We start from the raw sequence: 8,812 nt of genomic DNA on the forward strand, positions 1-8,812 counted from the left end.
CCACAGTGGCCCCCAATTTCTCAATCTCTGTTAACCAGATCTTTTCCTTGAGTATTAATCATTCCCCTTTCTTCCCAGATTTTTCCAAAGGTGTGAACCACCCCAAAGGCATTATTTAGAATCGGTGTATACAGTGCCTTTCGAGTCTTTGAAAATTTCAAGAGCTCGATATAAAGCACATAGTTCACATGCTCGAGCTGACCATGCAGGACTGGGAGGGCCTGATTCTTTAACCACCAACTTGGTTCCATCAACTATTGCATACCCCGATTTTCGTTTCCCATCTACAACCCTAGAGGACCCATCTATAAACAACTTTTTGCCTTCAGATAATTCAGTTTCTTCTAGATCAGGTCTTACTTTCATGTGTAATTCCATTACTTCAAGACGATTGTGACTTAATTCACCCCTAGGATCCCCATATAAAAACTGAGCAGGGTTTTGAGCACCGGTTACCCTCAGTTCCAATCCTGGTGCTCTCATTAAGATAGTCTCATACTTCAATAGCCGACTATCAGTGAGCCATTTCTCAGCCTTTTGCTGCAGTACCCCACGCACATCATGAGGGGAAAACACTGTGATAATAGCTCCAAAAGTTACCCTTCATGCCTCTTCAATTAGTAAGACTGCTGCCACTAAAGATTGTAGGCATGCTGGCCAGCCCCTGCTTACGGCATCTAATAATTTTGAAAAATATCCAACTGGTTTCTTACTTCCAGCCCAATCTTGGGTCAGAACCCCATAAGCAGTTTGATCTGAGGTAGTTACAAACAACTGAAAAGGCCTTTTAACGCCCATCAAACTTAACACTGGAGGCTCAGCCAGTGTTTCTTTTTAGTTTCTGAAACCTATTCTCCTCTCTTCTAACACGCACCTCCTGCGCTTCCCTTAACAATTCCTGTAGACCCCGCTCTTGCCAATCATCGAATTCTTCTAACTTCTTTCTAATATCTCCCCACAATTCGGCCGCGAATCGAGTTTTTAACAAAGCCTCCCCCACCGGGGATGCAGGGTCTACTCCCGAATACATCTGTGAAGTTTTTTACTCGCTCGCCGCTTTATTCCCCGGCCGGGCTCCTCCAGCAGCGCGCTCAGACCAGAGCGCTCGGCGCAGCCCCCGCGGGGGTGCAGCCGCGGCCGGGCCCCCTCCCTGCGGTGCCGCGGGGGGGCCGCGTCCTGGTGCGGGGTCGTGCCGCGGTCCTAGGGGCCGCCCGCCGCCGCCAACACCTCCCCAAACCTCTGCCCCACTATTTTCTAATTGTTTGTTTTTCTCGGTTACGGGTTCGGCTGCTGGTGGAGGGGAAGGAGCGCTAGGTTTCGGTTCCTCATCCTCTGAGCTTCCCTCATAAGGAGGAGGAGGATTTTCTAAAGGTTGCCATTCTTTATCTTTAGAAGTTTTCTTACCTGCATTCTTATTTTTCAACAGTAGGGTTTTTGATATTGTCCGGGAACCTTTCCACATGTGTGCATAGTCACATTCCTCTTGGTTGTAGGGTTTTTTATTACTTACATATAAATTTAATGCCTGACATGCCCAATCGCCAGTAGTTCCAAATTTCGGCCAAAATAAATGATCAGATCTGATAGGTTCTTTGGTCCATTCGACCATACAGTATTGAATCATTTTTTCTTTACTTTTTCCTTTTGTTTCAGACCAATTAGACCGATTTTTTAACATACCGCCCAGGGGACTGTCCTGGGGAATGTCCGCTAAATCGCTCCCTTTCTTGGAACCTCTCCGTGGGTTCCCCGAGCCGCGGGATTTACTCCCTTTCTGACCCAGACTAGTCACCCTGGTTCCGTATCACCCTGGGATAAAACCAGTCCCGTATCAACCCTGGGATAAAACCTATCCCGAATCTCCTGCCGGCAACCCTGGGACAAAACTAATCCCGTATCGACCCTGGGATAAAACCTATCCCGAATCCCTTGCCTGAGACCTTCCAAACTTCTCCTTTCGCTTCACCCTGTCACCAGCCAAGCTCCTCGCGGAACTCTGGAACCGCGGCTAGAAGGGCTCCGCACTCGCTTCGTGACACTGTCACGTCTCAGTCACACCGCACTCACTCAGGCAGAAAACCCTCCCGCACCAGGCGTCACTCACAGTCCGAGGTCTTCGCCTGGATCCTTCGCGGGGAAATCTCCGGGAGCTTCTTCTGCGATCTCGCTTCTCTTTTGCGTGTTCTTATTGCCCTTTGTTCGTGATACTGCCGGTCCGAGGGAGCACCGGAGTCCAGGGGACACCTAAAAGGTGGGGCGCCTCCCCTGAAAACCAACACTCCACGGGTTCCGCAGTGTCACGCCGGGGTCACCAAATTGTTATAAATGCAGAAGCAGAACCAGAAAATAGTTTTATAAATTGAAATAAGAACGAACAAACAAAAAAAAAAAAAAAAAAAAAAAAAGCTTGGTACGGCGGGTGAAGCATTTCCCGCTCCACACCAACGCACACTAGGGGGAGCTGTGCCACCCCTCTTATAGTCTACCCTCATGCATATTCACAAAATGGGCGTAATTCTCCCCAAAAAGTTTCCACCTCCTGGCTGCGCAAGCGCAATAGAGTTTCTCGAACCTTCCCCAGTCCGCACACGCGCAGCAGAGCTTCTCGAACGTTCCCGGGTCTTTCTGGTGTTGCTGGGGGCTCCTGGCAGGGGTCCCTCCAGTACTTTTCCACTTGCGCAATAGCAGTCCATAGGAGTCTGTGTTTACAGAGGGGAAAAAAAAAAACCTCCAAACCATTTTAACAACAAAACCACGGTAAATCCCCTTTAACTTATATACATTGCAAAATACCAGTAGCACACCTGCTCCTCATATTAAAGTCACTATATTTTTTAACATGAATCACCACCATATTCTTCACAGCTGGCATGCAAAAGCAGGAGCATATCCTCTAACGAGACCAGTTTAATTATCCATTTTATTACTCTTACATCTATTCCACTAAAGTCCCTGTACTATTCTTAGTGCTGTATTAACCTTGAAATACAACAGTTACCACTGCTCTGAATTTATTCCCATAAATTCCCATATTATATCATCTAATTCCACAGGCATTTAAATCCTTAGAGTGCCCAAGTGTCCACGTGCTGATGCCTGCTAAACACAGGGGCTGTCTTGCATCTGACCTGTTGCTCAGAGCCCCACACTGTAGTGCACGGAGGGCCCAGTGCAGGATCTTCAGTCAAGGTGGACAAACACCTATTTTCTAATACCTACCAGCTGGCAGCATCTACCTTGGGTGAGCCAGGTGCCAGTAAGAGGTAAAGGAGTAACACGCTGTCTCTGCAACAAACTGCAGTGCTTACAGGGAGGGGTACAAAAAAGAGCTGCCAGATTTGGACACACAGCACAGTAGAGCTGGCTGACAAAACCTTGCAACAATTTGGCTCACTGACCTGACAGAAAACACCACGTTGCCCCACTGCCATCACTTCCAACGTCCAAAAGTGAACATAGCCAAAGAACAGCATGAAAAGTGGAAGACTGCAGAAGCAGGGCTAGCTCTGCTGCTGATTCGTTGCCTGGTCTGCAGAGAAATAGAAATATAAATCTTAAGGCCAGAAATATAAATCTTAAGGCCAGAAAAAAGTTGGGAGCATATAAATGTGACCTCTGCAGGCCACAGATTTTGAACAGGTCAACTTTAGTTTCTTACAGGTCAGTATCTCCAACTGAAAAATGCAGATGATGCTTAGAAGCTTTGCAAAGCTCTCAAAGGCCCTGGCATGACAGATATTGCACAAATACACGTGGTTACCATTGTCATTACAGCAGTGGTCTCTGCAGCAGAGCCCCAGCTTGCTGAATTGTTAGGGGTGAGGGAGCATGGATATTACCAGGAAGAAAGGGAATGAAAAAAAGTGAAGCAAAGGCATTCTCTCCAGAAAGAAGGAGAGAAACAGGACAAAGTAACCAGCAAACACCCCTGATAATGAGCAGAGTCCCTGTATCTCAGCCCTTCAGAGAGTTCGGTTTGTCCTCCCTCTGCTGCTGTGGCAGGTCAGCATCTCCACAACCCAAAAGAAATTCAAGATGCGTTAGACTGTGGATCTTCCCTCCTCATACTCCCCAGATCCAGTTTTCAGAGATTCATACTTTTAGTAATAAACCCCTTTGAAAACAGAGGCTAAGCTGCAGGCAAGTATGTTCATCAGAGTGGTGTTGCTTTGCGACTAGACATTTACGTATCGGAGAGCCTGTGAGCTCACTGGAGTTCACTTCTCCTCTCTTTGCTTGGAGTAGAATTATTCCACTTGTCCCCCACATCCTTTGGAGTGAGGTGTCAATGTTAAACTTGGCGAAACATAGCAATTTAAGCCATTGACAAGAGCAGACTTGATTACCATCCTGCAGTGGTGAACCATCACCCCTAGGAGCCATATAACATTGACCTAAACCTCGGCAGGGGACAATTCAGAACGGTGATTTGAGTTTGACCTTCCTAGATTGTACCTGGAAAATAACAGTGTGAGCCCAGGAAGGACCAAAGGTGTACTTTTTGCTTTTTGGCCCCAGTCAGAGCAAGGAAAGTTTGAGCAGGAGCTGAGCACAGACTTGCCCGTTGGCCCACACACAGCAGCAAAGGCAGCCTGAGGGCAGCAGCTGAGCCAGGGTGGGAGCTCTCATTCTGGCATGACAGAGGCTCTCACTCTTCTTATGAAGAGGAGCTCCCCTGTCAACAAACCACCCCGTCTGTTCTGCAGTTCCTGCCTGTCCTCCTCTCCCCTCCTTCCATCCACCACCCCAATCATTGCTCTTCTTCCACACCTCCCAGGACCGTGTCTCTTTTAAATGACACCCAAGATGTCCGGTACACAGCTGGAGTCACCCAGCAGAAGCTTCCTTTGTGTGGCTTTAAGACTTTTCAAAACAACTTTTTGAACAGAGAAAAATAAAAGGAAAAATCATCAAATCTTTCTCCCAGATTTTATTGCCTTCTGAGAGAGGACGCTTGCACCAAGCAACCTCCACCAGAGCACAGTAAAAGCAACCCCTCTCCTGGCTCCTGCCAGCCCCTGCCAGAGCACCACCTTGCTGAGAAAGCAACAGCACACGAGACAGGCTATCCACCAACCTCCTTCACAAACACGCGTGTTCTTCACTTTGGAAATCTAGCTCCACGTTGTTAAGCTCGTAATCTCCCCAGGAGCTGTAAAGCTCCGCTGTGGGTTGCCTCCCACAGGGCAGTGAGGATTTCTTCTGCTCCAGACCCCGTGTTTCCAAAACTGGAAGCAGGGACAGCCATTTGTCAAGCCAGACCCCTTCTCCAGGAGGACAACAGGTTCCCCCTTCCAGGTGTACAAGCTCAGCAAGCACACAGTGTCACATACCAGGAATAAACAAGGCTGCATAGCAACCACTTCTCTGAAGAAATCTTGAGCGTGAGATGCAAGGATTGTCATTTGCCACTTGATTTTCAATTGTAAAGGCAGACAATTTTAAAGCATATGGGAAGGTTTCGCTTGTGCATTTTTCCAGTAGAGCCTTCTTTCCACCACTAATTGAATTTTGAATTATTTGAGATTCAGCTGCCTGTTTGAATCTTTGCAAACATTCACAAAAATGAGCAGAACCAAAAAAATCTATCCCACCTTGTTTGCTTGAACGTGTCTCTGGGTAAAGTCAGTGTGATGCGAGACAGATGTGCCTTGCTCCTGTTCTGACATCTACCAGCACGGAAAATTTACAGTGCTCTCTCAGAATTGGTGAGAAGGGAATGACAGAAAGCTCCATACAAAACCCTGAAGGGATCTGTTTGCCACAACCTCTGTTAGCAGGATTCTGCAACTTTTCCCCAACCTTCTACCAGGCACCACAAAAAATGGGTAAGGGCCAAAAGCAGTACAGATCTCACACCCTTCTCCCCGCTTCATGATTGGGAACAAACCTATACTTGGGACACGGAAAGGCGGTGGGTCAGCAAATTCACTGAGTTCACAAAGCAGCTGGTGTGGAGGAAGTTGTTCATTCCCCTTTAAGACCTGCCTCTTCAACACTAAATTTTTCAGGCATATTCACCCAGTGCTGCATTTTCACAGCTGACATAAATCTGCGTGGCAAGGGAATTTACAGCAGACCTTGGCTATGTAGTTATTGGCTATAGCAATCTTGCCCCATGCAGAACAACATGTGGAACAAGCCATCATTTACAGCTGGATTTATACCTGTTTGTTCTAAAGAAATGAACTTGGCAAATCATAAATTCCCTTTTATAAAAAGAAGACAAAGAAGAAAGGTGGGAAATAGATGGGACCAGCTAATGCCTGTAATGTAAAGCCTTCCAGAAAGCAGTTCTGCAGAAGCTCTGATGGGTCAGTGTCCCTTCATGCCAACAGCAAAGCAGTTCATTTGGGAAGTCAAATTGGGGCCAAACAACCTCCAAAAATCCCTTCGTCCCTGAATTCTAGCAAAGTTGTACTCCAGGATTTATTGTTCAGCTCCTTCTGCACCAAAGCAGACAAGCAGCGTAGAGCCGAAGGCTCCTGGGACTTTGGGGAAACGCTGGCACACAGTCCCCTGTCTGGGAACTGGTGCATAAGGACTGCATCACCACAGTTGCTGGTTACCCAGCTCACCAGTTACAGCTGGCAGGAATTCAGGTCCTTTGAAATATGGCATAAATGACACGAGTGAGTCGCAAACCTGTCATCAACCATAGAACCCAAACACTTCATGTGGAACCTGCTTGTCTATAGTAGATCTTAATCAGTGTAAAAACACTCCTGGTGAACACTTCTATTGATGGCATTCATCTTTCCAAAACCAAATTCCTTGCATGCCTAGGTATGCACACACCAGCTCTCATCTCACATTTCAACAGAAGTCAGAGCTGGAGTAAACAGCACATGAAGAGCCCCAGGGACCACAAACTTCTGGTCACAGCTGCAGCGATGACAGTGGTAACACAAGTATTGCCAGTGTGCTGCTGAATCTACACCAGAAGATCAAAAGGGAAATTCAGGCCTGGATTCCTCTCACCAAACGTTAAACACTTCACTGGGGTTTCAGTGGGCAGACGTAAACACCTCCAGCAAGCTACACAGAGCAGTCTGAGTCTCCCTACACAATGGAAATGTGTGCAAAAAGAAAACCAGTGAATGTCAACACCTCTCCACTACATCCTTGCAGCTGGATTCTCCAGGGGATCCAGCTGCCTAAAATAAAGTGCCTAAGAATAACCTACGAGTCACAGAGAACACCACTTGCTACACACTTGGGTCCGGTTTTCAACCGTGTCCCCTGGCTGCAACCAACCCCATCAGACCCTTCTGTACTCACTGTTGTGAATCATCAATATCAACCATAAAACTGGTGTGAGAGAAAAAAATCTTAGTATAATCCCGTTCTAGTTTACTCCTGTTCTTTCATTTCTGCTTTTCTGACTCCCTTCTTTTTAGGTTACTGCCTCCAAATCAAGGCAAATTGAAACCTGTGGCAGGTGAGGGAAAGCAGGGAGCTGACTTCAGGATAGCTTCTAAGAAATACATCCTACCCACATGCGTACAATCAGTTTCTAGAGCAGATCACAAGGGAACAATTCCAAATACACTGACCAAAAAGTAGCTGTTAAAAAACTCTTTTGATGAACTATGAAGACACCAACGTAGACTTCTGTAGTACTACCCATGAAGGTGTTACCGAAAATCCGGAATAAAGAACTTATCAACACCAATTTGATGCAGATAAGCAGACACTTCTTTATTGACGGCCGGGCGCGCAGGGGAGTATTCTCACCAACAACGCGCACCAAGCACTGAAATCACACATCTTATATAGAACTTACTCATATACAATTCCCAAGGACACAGTTTCATACACAAACACAATTCCCAAGGACACAGTTTCATACACAAACATAATTCCCAAGGACACGGTTTCCTTGGCAGGTACTTGTAAACTGTTACCGTTGTTTCCCCCAGTTCCTGTTAATCCTAAACTTTGACAACTACTTGTATTCTCCTGGTCCTATATATATATATTATAAATCAACTTACAGATCAGTTTGTATTTGGTTACCTAGGTCCCAAACGTTTCTACTAAATGATTATGACCAATCTCTTCGGCCTCGGTATGGGACTGTATAGGTGATTTTAAAGCAGCAATCGGTTGCTAATACAAACCACAACAAGTAAAAATTTTACTAACTATTTCTTATGATTTTATATTTCTATTAAATCAAACACAATTTCTTCTACTTATTGGTAAATCGATAACATTTCCCCCCTTTGAAAGTGTTGAAAATTATTTCAATACTTTCACATTTTATTCATTTTCATTTTCAAAGTTAGTATTTGTTTCACCATATTTTGGTGGTGGACTGTATTCAGGTGGCATATGTGGTACTTCTCTCATAATCCTTCGGTGTGCTGCAAGTCTATTAATAAACTGTCTTTTAAGACAGGCATAAATTAACATGATCATCACAAAGACAATTAACAGCAAAAACAAGGTCTTGATTAGGGATTTCAGCCAAGAGCTCAGGTTCTATCCTAATCCACTAAAAATCTTTCCCAACCAATCTTCGGACATATCTTCTCGAATTGTTTCTGTTTCTTTTTCAATTTTGCCTAAGAGATCTAAATCATGCTCTACATCCTGAGTGACATTAGGAATATGAATGCAGCAATGATCTAAGCTATCCTTGAGAGATCCACACGCTCCATGCTCCTTTGGCAGAAGCATGTCTAATGCCATCCTATTCTGAAGCGTCATTCGGGAAGTTGCCTGTAATTGAATGTTTAATTCTTTAAATCCTTTCCTTGTGACGTTGGCCAATTTTTCTACTTGTCCTGTTAACTGATAGAGCCGT

Source organism: Strix uralensis, chromosome 3, assembly GCF_047716275.1.
Source record: "Strix uralensis isolate ZFMK-TIS-50842 chromosome 3, bStrUra1, whole genome shotgun sequence".
NCBI lineage: Eukaryota > Metazoa > Chordata > Aves > Strigiformes > Strigidae > Strix > Strix uralensis.